Raw genomic sequence first — 19778 nt, 5'->3', positions numbered from 1 at the left:
ACAGTCATTATCCTGATCCTAGAGAAAACCTGGAGCTTATGCATGGACTTCTTGCATGGGACATGTCAGCACAAGAAGACCTTCAGGCCCATGCAGGGATCCTAAGCAAACCAAAGTGACAAGCGCCATGTCATACATCAGTCAGGTTCTGACGCCACAGTTGTCTGAGCCTGGTCTGGACTAGCAGAAATAGGGATATTCCAGCACAAAATCCTCTCCTAGGAGAAAAATTTCTCTAAAAGAAAACATTAATTCCATGTAAAGAAATGTCTTAGTTCTCATGTTAACATATCCTCTAAAGATGATGGAATCTGTTTCTCATAACCAAGGAAATTCTTTTCAATATACTAGTTTCTTCTAACTGGGGAAACAAAATTAAACAAACAAGCAAAAACTTGAGAAGGCTTAGACTGGGGAGTTGTCCTAGGCCCAGTTTGTTATTTTCACTATTCCTGCTCTCTAGATGGAGAATAATGGTACAAGAACATTGGTATTCTTGATTGGTATTTAAACCAATCTTAGAAAATTATTGTTTATTGTATTGCATATTAGAAAATTATTGTTAAAAATACAGTAATTTACTATCATCCCTTTGCCACAACAAAATAATCCCATTAGAAAGGGCACCAGCCCATCAAGAAATGCAATGGAATCTTACACCCTCCAGAAACTTTAAATCTGGATCACATTTTCTGTAAGTCCTCAAATCAACGTTAATTAGCTCATATGGATGTCAAAGGTATGTGGTTAAAAAGATTCAAAGTAAAAAATCACCCTACTATAGTGTTACATTCCCACTGGGAGTTAGGAAACAAAAACCTCCACTAAGTAAAACCCAAATTTTAAGGTCCCACTTAAGTAGAAATCAGACTAGAAAATGTAACTGAATATAACTTCTTCCAATTAAAAGTTTCTAATTTCAAATTACTGAAGCAACGCCCTTTCTTCTCTAATCCTCAAATAACCACAAATTGAAATAAATGGATAGACTGCTCTCATGTTCTGAAGTTCTTAATTGTCTGCTTAACAGATAAGAAACATTTTTATATTTTGATAAAATAAAAACACAAAATAAAAGGTCACTTGTGGTTCATAAAAGTCCCTTCTCTAAGGGCTGTTCATAATTTACATCTAGCCAAGAAACACCACTCAGTATACCCAGCTTCCTCCATTCTGAACAATCAATGAAGAAACTTTAAAATTTTCTTACTGAAACAGTTATACAGGCTTCTGTGTATGTTGTAGCATTAGAGTTTGAGTGACAGATTTCCTTAGACAATTATTTCCCACTTACTCCTAAATCTATGTTGTTGCTAGTTGCGAAGCTGTATACAATTCTTTTGCGACCCCATGGACTGTAGCCTGCCAGGATCCTCTGTCCATGGGATTTTCTAGGCAAGAATACTGGAGTGGGTTGCAATTCCCTTCTCCAGGGGCTCTTCCCAATCCAAGGATTGAATCTGGGCTTCCTGCATTGCAGGCAGATTCTTTACCGCTGAACCACCAGAGAAGCCCTTCTTAAGTCTATACGGGGTCTCATAAATTTGCCATTTCCAGCACTATAGAACCTTGAGAAGGAAGTAAGCAAGCACTTCCTTTGAAATTCTGAAAGTTTTGGTGTGTTTAGGGGGAAAGTATGGTTACTTTCTGTCCCACTTGGCCAAAGGGCAGCTGGGAATCTCATGTTCTCCCTGCAAGCCCCTTGGCAACAAATCACAGTGGGTAAATCTCCCCAAAACACAGTAATAAACCAGCTTCAACTCTTTTTTTTTTTTCCAAACTGCAGGCTGAAAGAACCATGAACAGCTTGTGAAATCAATTCAGTGATTTGCAGCAACATAGCTTTTTTTTTTTTTTTAAACTGGAATAGCATAGAAAATATCAGAGTATGTTGGATGAAAGAAGACAAAGAACTGTTTCATGAAACTTCTGTTTTAGATATGCATGCAAGAACACCTACAAAAGCATACCAGGCCATAATGTAAAATGCATTTCTTACTGTGGATCTCAGTCATAAGAATTTGAAAGCTACTCCTCTAGTCTACAAGTTTCATGAGGAAAAAGATCAAGTGTACCTAATTCACTCATTCTATATACCCAACAACTACACATAGGGCCTGGTATTTATAACAAGCACTCAATAAATATTTCTTTGCTGACTCTTCAATATGCTTTCTTATATTATTAACACTGTGGTCCCTAAATCAAAATTTGTGTTGAATACAAATAATTAGATAATACTTTTTAGGGGGCACTAAAAAAAATAACATTTGATTAGCAAATTTAACAATTTCTCCCTTCCCTGCCCTCTGACTGATGTGCTAAACAAATGGTAGATCCCAGAAGGAAAGAGAGAAGGCAAGATCTTGCTTGGGAACTGACAAACTAAATGATTACCCTGAGGATATATTAGACCAACATGGGTTTATGATCTTCCTATATACATATTCTGACATAATATGCACAGACTTGTACAACAAGAAAAACACAGAATTTAGAATCAGAAGACATAATGACACTTAAAGAGTAAATGACCTTAGGCAAATGGTTTTAACTCCTCTGAGCCTAATTTCATCAACTGGGAAAACAAGTTGTGACAACTATAAATGGTTACCAAAATATAGGTGTAACTTCTAGAAGAATATATAGGAGAAAATCCTTACCGCACTGGGTTAGGCAAAGATTTAATGATGCAAAAAGCACAAATTACAAAAGAAAAAAATTATAAAATGGATTTCAACAGAAGTAAAAGCTTTTTGCTCTCTGAAAAATACACTTAAGAAAGACAAAAAATAATCTACAACTGTAGATAAATTTCACAAACTGGGAGAAATATTTGTGAAATATGTCTGACAAAGTGTTTGTGAACAGAACTGTCGTTGCTGTTGTTGTTTAGTTGCTAAGTCATGTTCAACCCTTTTCAGACCCCATGGACTATAGCCTGCCAGACTCCTCTGTCCATGGGATTTCCCAGCCAAGGATACTAGAGTGGGTTATCACTTCCTTCTCCAGAGGATCTTCCTGACCCAGCGATCAAACCCGTGTCTCCTGCACTGCAGGCAGATTCTTTACCATTGAGCCACCAGGGAAGCCTACCTGTAATTTTTACCTCAATACAAAATGAAGAAGTAGTCTTTCTTATGATGGACATAAGGCGAATGAAGTTTGGGTATCTTCAAAGGTCAAAATAGAATCTTTCATGGGTGAACTCTAATTGTACACAGAGTCTTCTTATGACAGCATCACAGGGTGGCAACTAAAGTAGTCTCGAGACTTTCTGAAGTTGTGAGATTCCCTTAAACATTTCTAAAACTGCTCACATGAGAAGGAAGGGAAGCAATATATGGAATTTTAGGAATGAAACTCTGGCTAATGGGGTTATGGGGCATCTGAGAAGTCACGGGATAGGTCTGGTTTTCTCAGAGGGGAGACTGCAATTTTTTTTTTATTTCCAACATCTGCTATTAAAATTAGTTCTGCACAAATGTCTGCAGATGCAGAGCAGCTGGCAGTTTTGCCTGCATTTTGCCCATTGGTAGAGCATAAGTAAGTCAATGAAGAAGGGCTGTTGAATTTTCCAATTGTTGTCCAGTCTTTTCAGAGAACTGGCAAATTCATGTTCTGGAACACTGGATTCAGAATGTTAATATCCTAGTGAACACTGGTTAGAGCTGGAGATATTCGTAGTGGAAATGAAAGTTTACATCTAGTCTCTGAAGATAATAAGATTTGAAAATACACTCTCTTACAGCCACATAAGCAAATCTTCTCTATATTCAAGTGGAATGAAGGCATACTATCCTATCTACATTAGTGCTTTCTGACTCATTTGATTTTTCTAAAGAAATCAGAAAATAAACATGTCCTACCTCATTAGTTAATCAAAAATGCAAAATAAAACAATTTTCATCCTGCAGGCTGGAAAAAATAAGAGACTATCCAAGTTTCCAAAGCTCTGAAGGAAAAGAAGAAGAACTCTCATCTCCCAATGGCTGGGAGTATAAAATAGTAAAATTTTTCTCAAAAGTAATATGATATTGCACCAAAAATCTTGAAGATATTCCTTATCTCAGACTGAGAAAATTCCAGAATTTATTTTAAAGAAATAATCAGGGATGTATATAAAGATTTATATATTAAAAAAAAAAAGAAATAGAATCACAGATGTAGAAAATCTTATGGTTACCAAGGGGGAAATGGAGGTAGGGATAATTGGGAGATTGGGATTAATATAGACATACTACTGTATATAAAATAGATAATAAGGACCAATATACAGCACAGGGAACTCAATACTTTGTAATGGCCTATATGGGAAAAGACTCTTAAAAAAGAGTGCATATATATATATATATATAACTGATGCACTTTGCTATATGGCAGAAAGTAACACAACATCATAAATCAACTATACTCCAAAAAAATTTTAAGATTTATGTACAAAATATTCCATATAGAATCATATATATATTGCAACTCAAATATTCAACAGGTTAACAGTTAAATTATAGCATGTTGAAATGAGTATCTTAGCAAAACCCAAGGAGAGTCTTATTTCAGCTAAATCCTTTAATAAGTCTGAATCAGTTTTTAAAATCAGAAAAATAGTGATGAAAAGCAGTGGTCCATCAGAGATGCTTGGTTTTTAAAGTGACAAAAGGCTAAAACAATTTCTTTTGAATTATGTACATGTTGGTTTTAGACTAATTATAGCTCTGAGTCTAGAAAACTGAGAGTTTAGAGCTTTAAGCTTGTTTGAGCATCTCACAACAGGAATTGGTGACCAGTAGTACCCACTGGACATAATCACACAGTACAACATTAGCATGAAAACTGGTCTCCCATCCAAGAAACATACAATAGCAACAATAAAAATCAGTGTACACTCATATGCCTTGAGACTACACTAAAAGAGAAAAGCCAAAGCTCCCTCTCCCAGCAAAGAAGGGTGATAATATTCACATATGGTTGGGTGGGTACAGGAACAACTAGAAATAGAGCTCTCACAACATGGTGATATGGAGCACAAAAGGAGGGCCTACAGCATAGATGAAAAGTTTTAGTAGCTGAAAAGATATTTTTTGGGCATCAGTTCAGTTCAGTTGCTTAGTCGTGTCTGACTCTTTGCGACCCCATGAATCGCAGCACGCCAGGCCTCCCTGTCCACCACCAACTCCTGGAGTTCACTCAAACTCATATCCAGTGAGTCGGTGATGCCACCCAGCCATCTCATCCTCTGTCGTCCCCTTCTTTTCCTGTCCCCAATCCCTCCCAGCATCAGAGTCTTTTCCAATGAGTCAACTCTTCACATGAGGTGACCAAAATACTGGAGTTTCAGCTTTAGCATCATTCCTTCCAAAGAATACCCAGGACTGATCTCCTTTAGAATGGACTGGTTGGGTCTCCTTGCAGTCCAAGGGACTCTCAAGAGTCTTCTCCAACACCACAGTTCAAAAGCATCAATTCTTCAGCCCTCAGCCTTCTTCACAGTCCAACTCTCACATCCATACATGACCACAGGAAAAACCATAGCCTTGACTAGACGAACCTTTGTTGGCAAAGTAATGTCTCTGCTTTTGAATATGCTATCTAGGTTGGTCATAACTTTCCTTTCGAGGAGTACGCGTCTTTTAATTTCATGGCTGCAGTCACCATCTGCAGTGATTTTGGAGCCCAAAAAAATAAAGTCTGATACTGTTTGCACTGTTTCCCCATCTATTTCCCATGAAGTGATGGGATCAGATGCCATGATCTTCGTTTTCTGAATGTTGAGCTTTAGGCCAACTTTTTCACTCTCCACTTTCACTTTCATCAAGAGGCTTTTGAGTTCCTCTTCACTTTCTGCCATAAGGGTGGTGTCATCTGCATATCTGAGGTTATTGATATTTCTCCTGGTAATCTTGATTCCAGCTTGTGCTTCTTCCAGCCCAGTGTTTCTCATGATGTACTCTGCATATAAGTTAAATAAGCAGGGTGACAATATATAGCCTTGATGTACTCCTTTTCCTATTTGGAACCAGTCTGTTGTTCCATGTCCAGTTCTAACTGTTGCTTCCTGACCTGCAAATAGGTTTCTCAAGAGGCAGGTCAGGTGAGGTACAAATAATAAGCCTCTGAAATGCTTCATGTTTGAAAGAAGAATTAAAATCAATCTTGGTGAGTTTTAGAGTTACAGCATTAATGAAACACACAAGCAAGCCAACATGAAAGCAAAACAAAATATCTATACTTACTAAATGGGTTACCTAAAAACCTAAGAGAAATGGAATTGGGTAGGTTGGCTTTTAATACAATTTTTTTTAATAGAGAGGCTTTAAAATGTATAAGGGACTCAAAAATCTCTAAAGACACATGTGGAACAAACACATAAATTACACACATATACACAGAGACCACATATCCAGAAGAAAAGTTGACCTTACTGACATTACATACCAAGGCAAACATCAATCAGCACCTATTATTAGTATAGGGCATGTGACCTGAACACAGCAAATTTAAAATAATTGGAAACTCCAATCCAGGGGAAGGTCCTCCTCTCCCCCTAACACCTTCAATATTGTTTTTAGATGAGGTTATTGACAAAACACCAATTGACTGATTTAGAAACAAGTTTCTAGGAAAAGTCTTCAGATATTTGACATTTGGCCCAGTTTCTTTTACTTTCCACATCTATACTCTCTTAAAAAAGAAGTGTTTGGGCTTACCTGGTGGCTCAGTGGTAAAGAATCACCTGCCAAAGCAGGAGACGTGGGTTCGATCCCTGATCTGGGGACATTCCACATAACGCAGGGTAACTCAGCTTGTGTGTCACAACTACTGAGCTGAGCCTGAGTTCTAGAGCCCACATGCCGCAGCTACTCATGTCTGAGTGCCCTACAGCCTGCGCTCTGCAACAAGAGAAGCCACCGCGATGAGAAGCCTGTGCACCACCAACTAGAGAGTAACCCCAGCTCACCACATTTGCATAAAAGTGCTCTCAGCAATGGACACACACCATAGATATAAGTAAATTAATTAATTAATTAATTTAAAAATACAAGCATTCAAAATTGACACCTAAATTCCAGAAAAGTTTATAATATACCAAAGAAAGACAGTTACAAGGGATTTTTAGCTAAAAAAAAAAAAAACCCAACAAAAAACCACGTGGTTCTGTTTGTTACATTTATTATCTGTGAGTTGTGACAGGAGAACACAGATGCAGAATTCTCTGTGATTGTTGGGTAACACCTAATTGGGTCAGAAATTTTAGTTAGTTAGAATGCTGCAGAAGCTCAAAGGATTATGGAGTTGGTCTTGAGCCCTCTTTTCTAATTGTCCCTACTTGGTGATCTCATTAGTCACAGGACTTTAAATACCAACTGTTCATTGATGATTCCCAAATGTACACCCCTAGGCCAAAACCTCTCCTGTAAGATCCAGACTCATATTCAATTATTTGTCATCTCCAGTGGGGATCTCACGGTTATCTGTGAACTCCCCAACCCAACCCCTACTCCACCTTCCACAAATCTGCCCTGGCCTAGAATTCCTCATCTCAGAAAGAGGTACAAACAACAGCTCAGTTGCTCTCATCATGAAGCTGCAGTAGTCTCTGACTTACTCCTTCACCCCAACCCTCTATCCAACTTATCAGTAAGCCCTCCAGGTCCTGCTCAAATCTATCTTTTCTTGTCTCACCTGCAATAGCCTCCCTACGGGCCTGCCTGCTTCCATTCTTTATCTCCTATAGTCATGGTCACTCCCATGTTGAGAATCTTCCAATGGCTTCCCCTATCCCTCTTGGGAAAAAAAAAGTTCAAATTTCTTACTATTGCCTATAAAATCTTACATCATCTGGCCCCCGCCTACTTCTCAAGTTTTTTTTTCATTGACTCAACAAATATGCCAAACTCTTTCCACCTCAGAGTCCTTGGACATGCTATTCACGTTGCTTAGACTAGTCTTTTCCTTATTTTCTTATGGCGGGCTCCTCCCCACTAAGTATGACTTCTGCAGGGAGGTCTTTCCTAATCTCCAGTTTAAGCACTGCTCCTTTTTGTTTCAGTCACAGAACTACTACAACTTGTAATTACATATTTGTCTACATGCATAATTCTGTCTTCACTACTATACAGAATAAGCTTCATGAGAGAAGGAACTATGTCTGCTTTATTCATCAAAGAATACTTGATTGCCTAGAACAGTAGGTTCTAGGCAATTATTGCCTAGCACAGTACCTGATACAGAGTGATATCCAGTATACATATTTTTAGAATTAATAAATCAGTGAATGAAGATATTTCAAAAGCAACTGGAGAAATACATGGAAACAATGAGAAGATCAAGAGAATCTGGGTTGCAAACACTACCATATTACCTAACACAGCATGCAGACTTCTTCCAGATTTCTACTACAGTAGATATTCCATATTAAATAAAGTATTACCAGTCATAAGCATCAGTGAAGGTATATGGAAAAGAATGAGATAAAAATCTAGCCATATCCTAACTAAATATATTACACTAGGATTGCAACTAGTAAACTTTAATGGTGCAATATGATACTCATGATCTCTTAGATGATTATTAATTATCTAAGCTACATAAATAATAAATAGGCAGAAAAATAAGATCAAAGTAGCAGGTGAACAACTGAAAAAGTCTAGTTGAAGATTGGTTGATTTTCTAATGTGAATCATAGAAAATCTTTAAAAATACAGCATTTGGTATTCTTATTTTTCATAATTAAACAAACTGGTGACTAAATTACATGAATTTTGTCTAAACCTCATGTCTGTACTATTTTTAAAAATGTGTCCAGGAGTATATAGTTGAAAAATTTCACAGTGAAAAGTCTAAGAACTAAAATATGATGACCATATTTTCCAAACAAAAAATCAGAATGTATATTGACAAACATTTTTTAAAACAAGAGTATTGAAAAATCTTAAGTATTATCATCTCCATATTACAGATAAAAATAGAGGGACTCAGTCAAGTAATTCATCCAAGATGAGAGTAAGGGAATCAGTCTAGGTTTTTGTTTCTCAGAGGCTCTTGCTATTTCCACTTTGTTATAATGCATTCCACTATTTGCTTTTTCATTCACTCCAATATAAACTGAGTATTTACTAGATGCTGCTATGATTAACTTGATATAAGAAAGGAAATTATTACTTGTCCTTAAAGCTCAAAAATATTTCCAGAATCTAACAGGGTTGAGGGGAACCTGCCTGCCAATGCAGGCGACTCAAGAGACGGGGGTTCGCTTCCTAGGTTGGGAAGATACCCTGGAGAAGGAAATGGCAACCCACTCCAGTATACTTGCCTGGGAATCCCATGGACAGAGGAGACTGGCAGGCTACAGTCCATGGGGTTGGTCGCAAAGAGTTGGACACAACTGAGCATGCGCATGCTCACAAACACACACACACACACACACACACACACACACACACACACACGGAAGGAGGGAGGGATAGGGGAGGGAAGCTACTTGAAACAAAGAGGATCAACTCTCTGTCTTCTTTGTTAGATCTGCTCAAACATCATGTGACATCCATTTGAGGCCTCTGGCCCATCAGAAAGTCATCAAAACAAGATGCATTGTTTCCAAGTCCCAGCCAACGCTCATGAAAATTAAGCTGGTAAAAGCAATGCCATAAATATAATATTGGAATTCTAAATTTTGACACCTAGAGATATAAGAGAATTAGAATGTTAGAGAGTAGCCTGTTTTAAAAAGCTTAATGTTACAAAATAATTTGTTAAGAATCAAAAAATACAATAAAATGATAATCAAGTACAAGACCATACTTAACATAGTTATGCATGTGCTGCTAGGATAAAAAATCTTCTATCATTCATTCATCTATCTGGCCATCAAACATCGTTGAGTGCATACTACACAGGACACTTGGCTGAATGGTACATAAGGCTGAATCAAATGTGGATTGTACTCTTAAGTAGTCTTCAGTTTAGTACTAGAAGGAAAAAATAATTACATGGTAGAAAGGAGAGCCTACTTTCTTTCAAGGATTAGGGAGGGCTTTGTGGACAAGGGGTGTTTAAACGGGAGCCTGACACAGAAAAGATGTGGACATATGGAAATGTGAGGAGAGTGTACTCGTGTATTCTGACTGGGTGGAGCCAGCAGGTTGAATACCATAAAGAGGTTAAATGGAAAGCAGGCTTCATCCCGGAGCCCATGATTTTGCTATTAACTCACCCCACTTAACTCATAAAAGCTGAGATACTTCCCACTTCTAAACTATAAAATGGAGCTAGTATTACCCTCCTCCTTGCCTGGGATTTTGTGAGGAGTAATTAATACTTACAAAGAAGGAATACTCTCAGAGGAAGTTTCTTTTCCTGAATTTTAAAAGATAGAAAATTATTTTACACATTACATTTTCTAGTTTCTCCTTAATGAGTTTTGCATAAACCATAGTTACCTTCTCTATTAAAGCTAATTTAATAAATAACTCAGACAATTCCTCAAAGTATTGCAGAATTCTTTGGCCTCCTTGGATCTTTGTTGGCCTCCTTATTAGGCTAACAACCGAGGAAAGACCAGCAACTGCCTGCAAGGTGTAATAGTGAGATAGAAAATACACTCAGATGAAGTCGTTTGTTGCAATCAGAATATAAGCTTCTTAACATTAAGTAATTCTCAGAGACTAGAAGGGTTGTTACACGTGCATTTAGTCCAACTTACATAGATGAGGGAACTAAGGCTGAGGGGGATCTAATGACCTGCCCAAGATTACCCACATGATTAATGGCAGACCTAGGACTTCCATTTCTGGTCCGTCATTCTTTCTTTTAAACCAGAGGTCAAAACTCAGGACTCACTGGAAAAATTCTGTCTACAGAATTGTTCAGTATAGCCCTCATGGTTTTTTAAAATTATTAATCTGAATTCTTAAAGCAAGAGATACACAGAGATTTGTTACAGACTCTGTCTATTCCCTAAGTCTTGTGTGTGCTTGGGATTCTCCAGGCAAGAATACTAGAGTGGGTTGCCATTCCTTTCTCCAGGGATGGAACCCAGGTCTCCCACATTGCAGGTGGATTCTTTACCATCTGAGCCACTAAGAAAACCCCTTCAGTTCAGTTCAGTTGCTCAGTCGTGTCAGACTCTCTGCGACCCCATGAATTGCAGCACGCCAGGCCTCCCTGTTCATCACCAATTCCCGGAGTTCACTCAAACTCATGTACCTACTGACCTGGGGAGTTCCCCTTTCAGTATCCTATCATTTTGCCTTTTCATACCGTTCAGGGGTTCTCAAGGCAAGAATACTGAAGTGGTTTGCCATTCCCTTCTCCAGTGGACCACATTCTGTCAGACCTCTCCACCATGACCCGCCCCACACAGCATGGCTTAGTTTCACTGAGTTAGACAAAGCTGTGGTCCGTGTGATTAGATTGACTAGTTTTCTGTGATTAAGGTTAGAAAACAGGCAAGTAGTATGAATATGTGAATTGAGACTAAGAAAAAAACCCTTAGATAGTCTCAATTCACATATTCGTATTACTTGCCTGGTGCTGGTAGAATGAATTCTGACCATTTTCTGTATGCTCTCTTCTCTAATAGTAGATGCTGAGTTTAAACAAGGAAGTCAAATAATTCCCTACTATCCCAAATCTCAAATGCCATTTTTTAAATTTTCCTTAATAATATTAGCTCATTTTTGAGGAGTGTGTGTGTGTGTGTGTTCATCACTCATTTGTGTCCGACCCCCTGGACTGTAGTTGGCCAGTATCCTCTGTCCATGGAATTCTCTAGGCAAGAATACTGGAGTGGGTTGCCATTCCCTTCTCCAGGGGATCTTCCTGACCCAGGGATCAACCTGGGTATCCTGCATTGCCGGCAGAATCTTTACCATCTGAGCCACCAGGTAAGCGTCATTCTTTGTGTAGGACATGTTATAAAAACACAGAGATATGCTCAAGGTTATAAAGCTCACTAGTGAAAGACCTAGGGCTAGACCCTGGGATTATGGGCTGGGTTCAGAGGCCTTTTATTTCTCTTCCAGTTTTATTCAAATACACATACAGCACTGTATAAGTTTAAGGTATACAGCATAAAGATGTGACTTACCTATATCATGAAACAATTTCACAGTAAGTTTAGTGACCATCACCATCTCATATAGATACAAAATTAAATAGCAAAGTTTGTGTAATGACAACTCTTTGGATTTACTCTCTAAACAACTTCCATAGTTGACCTACAACAGTCAGTTCCTATTACACAACACAATGACCTTTCTCTATACATTTTAAAATGATCACCATATTAAGTCTAGTTATGATGTCACCATACAAAGATATTAGTTATTGACTATATTCTGCACACTATATATTTCATATCTGTGACATTTATTTTGCAACTGAATTTTGCACCTCTTAATCTCCCTCACCCACTTCTTTATTCCCCCATCCCTTTCTCCTCTGGTAACCACCAGTTTGTTCTCTGTATTTATAACTGTTTCTGTTTTATGTTTGTGTTATTTGTTTTTTAGATTCCACATTTAAGTGAAATGATACAGTATTTGTCTTTCTCTGATTTATTTCACTTAACACAATATTCTCTAGGTCCATCCACGCTATAGCAGTGGCAAGATTTCACTCTTTTTATGGCTGGGTAGTATTCCATTGTATATATTCCACATCTTCCTTAACCATTCATCTTTTGATGGGCATTTGGGCTGCTTCCGTATCTTGGCTACTGTAAACAATGCTGCAATGAACACAGGGGTGAATATATTTTTATTTTCTTCAGATAAATACCTAGGAGTGGAATTACTGAATCATATGATAGTCCTACTTTTAATTTTCTGAGAAATCTTCATACTGATTTCTACCATAGCTGCACCCATTTACACTCCCATCAACAATGCATAAGAGCTCCTTTTTCTCCACATCCTTGCCAACATTTGTTAAATGTTATCTTTTCGATAGTAGCCATTCTGACAGGTGTGAGGTGATATTTCATTGTGGTTTTGGTTTGCATTTCCCTGATGATTAGTGATGTTGAGCATCTTTTCAGGTGTCTGTTGGCCATCTGGATGTCTTCTTTGGAAAAATGTCTATTCAGATGATCTGTCCATTTTGCAGTCGAGTTGTTTGCATTGTTTTTTCTTGACGTTGAGATGTATGAGCTCTTGTATATTTTGGATATTAACCCTTTATCAGACACATCGTTTGCAAATATCTTCTCCAATTCAGTAGGTAGCCATTTTATTTTGCTGATAGTTTCTTTTGCTGTAGTTCGATGTAGTCTTATTTGTTTATTTTTGCTTTGTTCTCCCCTGCCTGAGGACATATATCCAAAAAAAATGTTACTAAGACCAATGTCAAAGGGAGTATGCCTACATTTTCTTCTAGAAGTTTTGTGGCTTCAAATCTTATATTTAAATCTTAAACCTTATGTAAGATTGCTCTGGGCCGTATAGTAGGAAGATACACTGTGTTCATGGATTGGAAGAATTAATATTATTTAAATGACCATACTACCACAGGAAAAATACAAGTTCAAACAATTCCCATCAAAGTACCAACAGCATTGTTCACAGAACTAGAACAACTATTCTAAAATCTATACGGAAACGCAGCTAAGTCTTTTTATTCAGCTTTGAGCCCAAAGGACCAAATAGCATATCCCACAACAATTCATCTATAGTTTAATTCCTTCTTTTCAGAAAAATATTTATATCAAACTAAAAGTGAACATATTTCAGTCAAGAGTATATTTCATACAAGGTATAGTGAGTCTGAAAGATAAATAAGTAGCATCTACATGCTTATTATTGGAGAAGGCAATGGCACCCCACTCCAGTACTCTTGCCTGGAAAATCCCATGGACAGAGGAGCCTGGTAGGCTGCAGTCAATGGGGTCACTAAGAGTCCGACACGACTGAACGACTTCACTTTCACTTTTCACTTTCATGCATTGGAGAAGGAAATGGCAACCCACTCCAGTGTTCTTGCCTGGAGAATCCCAGGGATGGGAGAGCCTGGTGGGCTGCCGTCTATGGATTCGCACAGAGTCAGACACGACTGAAGTGACTTAGCAGCACATGCTTATTATATGTTCCAGGTTGTCTTCAAATACAAATGCATAACCAATGATCACAAATGGACTGTAAGTGTTAAATGACTAAACGTTTAGAAAAGAAGAAAACTAAAGACTAGAAAACAGAATTTAATATTTCCCTGCCAACATCTACACATATGTGAAGTACTGAAGATATCCCAAACCTCAGCTACAGTAGCTATAAAATAAGTTTATTGTCAATCGGCCACCAAAGAATAGTAGGATGGCTTTTAGATGAAAAAGAGAAATAGAATCTTTATACTAAATAGAATTCAGTTAAGTTCAGTTCAGTTCAGTCACTCAGTCGTGTCCGACTCTTTGCGACCCCATGAATCACAGTACGCCAGGCCTCCCTGTCCATCACCAACCCCTGGAGTTCACTCAGACTCACATCCATCGAGTCAGTGATGCCATCAAGCCATCTCATCCTCTGTCGAACCCTTCTCCTCCTGGCCCTAATCCCTCCCAGCATCAGAGTCTTTTCCAATGAGTCAACTCTTCGCATGAGGTGGCCAAAGTACTGGAGTTTCAGCTTCAGCATCACTCCTTCCAAAGAAATCCCAGGGCTGATCTCCTTTAGAATGGACTGGTTGGATCTCCTTGGAGTCCAAGGGACTCTCAAGAGTTTTCTCCAACACCACAGTTCAAAAGCATCAATTCTTCGGTGCTCAGCCTTCTTCACAGTCCAACTCTCACATCCATACATGATCACTGGAAAAGTCATAGCCTTGACTAGACGAACCTTTGTTGGCAAAGTAATGTCTCTGCTTTTGAATATGCTATCTAGGTTGGTCATAACTTTCCTTCTAAGGAGTAAGCGTCTTTTAATTTCATGGCTGCAGTCACCATCTGCAGTGATTTTGGAGCCCAAAAAAATAAAGTCTGATACTGTTTCCACTGTTTCCCCATCTGTTTCCCATGAAGTGATGGGACCGGATGCCATGATCTTCATTTTCTGAATGTTGAGCTTTAAGCCAACTTTTTCACTCTCCACTTCACTTTCATCAAGAGGCTTTTAAGTTCCTCTTCACTTTCTGCCATAAGGGTGGTGTCATCTGCGTATCTGAGGTTATTGATATTTTTCCAGGCAATCTTGATTCCAACTTATGTTTCTTCCAATCCAGCGTTTCTAATGATGTACTCTGCATATAGGTTAAATAAGCAGGGTGACAATATGCAGCCTTGATGTACTCTTTTTTCTATTTTGTAAACCATCTGCAGCATCCATTTCCCCAATTTTATTAATAACAAACTAATTTAAAAAAGTACACCTGGGAAATGTATTAGAACTTGAAAATTTTCCTAAAAAACTATAAAATGAACTCAAACATTTAAAAGCTTCAGGGAGAAAAAAAAAATTAAATGTCTCCATTGAGAAACAGCGTGCATAACTGGCTTCTTAAGATGTAAAGGAAAATTGTTTTGTTATAGAATTTAATGGCTAGAGGATTCTGGGACATACATAGGTTGGTACATAGCTATCAACTTTGTCACCTGAATAGCTATACAATGCTAAGGTTTTTTTTTTTAACTTTTCCTAAAATGAGAATATAATTTTTAATTTTTAGGAAATGGTGTTCTGGGGGCATACTCAGAACTGGGCCAGTCACTCCTTCCTAAAACTCTTTTGGCATCTGTGATACCACTCTCTACTGGTCGTCCTCAAATTGCTTTCCAGTTGTTCCTTCTCAGTCTCTGTCAGGTATTTACTTTCTACCACTCCTTAAACACAAGGGCTCTCAGGCTCTGTCATTAGCATCTACCTCCATGGGTGTGCCTTCAGTGATTTAATCTCTCTCATTATAAACTAATTTCCAGTTTTTATCCCCAGTCCTCTTGAATATCCTACTGCCTAATGGGAACATATCTGCTTAGATGTTTCACAGGATTACACACTCAGCAGTCCACAACTGAACTCATCTTCTTCCTGCAGAAGCTTTACTTTTTGTATCTTTGTTAATGGAATCCACCACCTGCTCAGACCAACAAACTTGAAAATCTGAAAGAGTCAATTTAGGCTTCTCCTTCTGCCTTCTCTCTCACACACCATTATCAAGGCCCTATACCACTTTACTTTTTATATTTTTCTCTAACCTGTTTCATCCTCTCTATCCCAACCACAATTGCCTTAGCTTGGGCCTCTGTTAGTTTTAGGACTTAGCTACTGCAATGATCTCATCTAAGTCACAATTCTAACTTTGCTTCTGTGAATAAAGTTCATGTTCTTCATTGCCAAAAGCAGCATTTCCTGTGTCAGTTACCTATGGATGCTTATGAAAATGCCTATTTCTAGACCAGTCTGAAATTTTACACACTTCCCAAGTAATTGTGATACAATGTAAAACTTGAGAAAGAAAGGCTAAAGTTTAAGTCCAAAATTCTTACCAAGGCACACAAGGTACTGAAGGACTTGGCCCTTTGTCTACTTAGCTCTCTAAGCTAGCATCTCCCTCTCTCCCCCATCATGTCTTTATTATTTAGAATATTGAATTTTTCTGCACTTATCTCACAGCTTTTGGTTTCCTTGCCTTTGTTTTTCTTCCCCTTTCTTCACTTCATCAAGCCTTACTCAACCTTTTTGGAATCATGAAAGAAGGTCTATCATGAAACTGCTTTTATTCTTTCAAGCAGACACTTAGCTCCCAAACTGTATTAACCAAAAACTGACTTTCCTTGAAATGGTATCATAGAAAGATATTTGGTCTTTGTCCCTGGCTCCAGGCACAGAGCTCCTAAAGCCCTTGTGATTTCCTGAGTGATAAGGGTGATAGAGCATCTTTTGTTCTACTGAGGTGAATCTTGGTGGGTCCCTAAATAGCTTCAGGATGGGAACTAGTGGCCAGAACAATCAAGTCTTAATTAGAAGCTTGGAAATTTCAGCCCTACCCTGCAAACACTAGGAAGAGGAGATGGGTTGGAAACTGAGTTAACCATCAATAGCCAATGATTTAATCAATCATGCCTAGGTGATGCAATCTCCATAAAAACTCATAAAGGGCAGGATTCTGAGAACTTTTAGGGTGGTAAACACATCAAGGTGCTGAGATGGTGAGATACCTGGAAAGGTCATGGAAGCTCCACGCCCCTTCCTCATAGCCTGCCTTATGCATCCCTTCCTTTTGCCTAGTCCTGGAGTTGTATCCTTTTTAATAAACCGGTAACGGCAAGTAAAGTACTTTCCTGAGCTCTATGAGTGCTTCTAGCAATTATTATTGAACCTGAGGAGAGAGGTTGTGGGAATCCCTGACTTTGTAGCCAACCTGGATAGATGTGTGAATAATGTGAGGACTCAATACTTGAGAGACTGGTGTCTGAAGTAAGGACAGTCCTGTGGGACTACATCCTTAAATTTATGGAGTCAGATGGTAACTCTGGGTAGTTATCAGAACTGAACTGACACATAGCTGGTGTCCTCAAAGAATCGGAGAGTTGGTTGCTGTCAGGAGGAAAAACAACATCTCACTTGCCTTCAGAAGCACGTATATTCTCTGAAGGAGATGGAATTTATGATTAGGAAAATAAGTAAAATTATTATCCTTCTCCATTTTTATGAATCTACTGCTAAAATCAAAGGCATCTCATTCTAATACCCAAAAACAACAAAGGAAGACTCTCTGGGATTTTCCACTGGCCAGATTTTCAAAAACAATCCTTAAAGTACCCCATTTGACCTGTTAAAATTGATGACAGGAAACTGGAATCATTAAGAGGAAATGTAACAATGCCTTTCACTGTACTGAAGCGGATTAAGTCTAATTCTACAGCTTCCTGAAGGAGAAAGCCCACGTTTATATATGGGCTTTTCTAATACCCTCCAAACTTAAACTCACATCAGTAAATGTTAGGTTTGATTAAGAGTAATTTTCATGAAAACTTAAATATGATTCAAGTGAATAGAGGTTTCAACATTTATCAGAGGGCCTCTTTGTTTTCTCTTTGAAAACTGCTTCTGTTATAAAAATGTGTCGTTCACTGTGAAAGAAAAATGTTAAAGATATAAAAACATACAGAACACGTCAAGTCTTAAAGTGTTAGTTGCTGAGTCGTGTTCGACTCTTTGTGATCCCATGGACTGCAGCCCTCCAGGCTCCTCTGTCCATGGGATTCTGACAAGAATACTGGAGTGGGTTGCCATTCCCTTCTCCAGGGAATCTTCCTGACCCAGGGATTGAACCCAGGTCTCCTGCACTGCAAGTAGATTCTTTACCGTCTGAGCCACCAGGAAGCCCACAAGTCTTAAAAACTACCCATGATTCTACCATTCCGAGGGATTCAATGGTTTTATGTATTACCTTCTAGATACACAGGCAGAAAAGTGTTTTATTAAGTAAAAAGTGATTTTACACTGTAGAAGTGTTTTAAAATATGCTTTTATAAATGAAAATTTACTATCATTGTAATTTTTTAAATTATTTTAAATCAAACAAATGAGGCAAGAATACATTGTTTAAAAAATTCCAACTACACTAGCAAACATAAAGTTCCTTTTAGAAAAATCCCAGGCTCAGTTTCCTCCCAAATTAAGTGGATCTATTAGCCAGACTTTTAGATCCGTGTATGTGTATATTTGCACAACAGAAATGACGTTTTATTTTACGTAAACAGTATAATATTTGCATGTACATTCGCAGTCACTCAGTCGTGTCTAACTTTCAGTGATCGCATGGACTATAGCCCGCCAGGCTCCTCTCTCCATGGGATTTCCAGGCAAGAATACAGAAGTGGGTTGCCATTTCCTTCTCCACGGGATCTTACTGACCAAGGGTTCAAAACCACATTTCCTACACTGGCAGACAGATTATTATTTACTGTCCTGCAATTTGCTTTCTTTACTCAGTATGTTATTTGGAAGTTCTTTCCCTGTTAATACACATGGATTTATCCCATTCTCCGTAAGCTCCGCCTAGTTGACCTGAGTGTAAGCATTCTCATATGAATGAATATGGGATTTGTTTTGCTATTACAGACAATGCTACAACAATCATTCTTGTAGCATGTGCTTGAATTACATGTAAGAATGCTTTTTTAAGGGTAGAAAACAAGAAAGGAAATTGCAGAGTCATAGGTACAGGTAATTTAAGTTTTAACAGATACTACCAAATTGCCCTCCAGTGGCTATACCAAATTCTAGGTTCACAAACAGTTTATGATACTACTTTTTGCTCTATTCCCTCATTCAGTTCAGTTCAACTGCTCAGTCGTGTCCAACTCTTTACGACCCTGTGGACTGCAGCATGCCAGGCCTCCCTATCTGTCACCAACTCCCAAAGTTTACTCAAACTCATGTCCATCGAGTTGGTGATGCCATCCAACCATCTCAATCTCTGTCATCCCCTGTTGTTCTCTTCTCCTCCCACCTTCAATCTTTCCCAGCATCAGAGTCTTTTCCAATGAGTCAGTTCTTTGCATAGGGGGCCAAAGTATTGGAGCTTTAGCTTCAGCATCAGTCCTTCCAATGAATATTCAGAACTGATTTCCTTTAGGATGGACTGGTTGGATCTCCTTGCAGTCCAAGGAACTCTCAAGAGTCTTCTCCAGTACCACGGTTCAAAAGCATCAATTCTTCAGCACTCAGCTTTTTTTTACAGTCCAACTCTCACATCCATACACAACTACTGGAAAAACCATAGCCTTAACTAGATGGACCTTTGTTAGCAAAGTAATGTCTCTGCTTTTTAATATGCTGTCTAGG

The sequence above is a fragment of the Bison bison genome, unplaced genomic scaffold, assembly GCF_000754665.1.
Source record: "Bison bison bison isolate TAMUID 2011002044 unplaced genomic scaffold, Bison_UMD1.0 scf7180017864472, whole genome shotgun sequence".
Lineage (NCBI taxonomy): Eukaryota > Metazoa > Chordata > Mammalia > Artiodactyla > Bovidae > Bison > Bison bison.
This window is presented reverse-complemented; position numbering follows the sequence as displayed.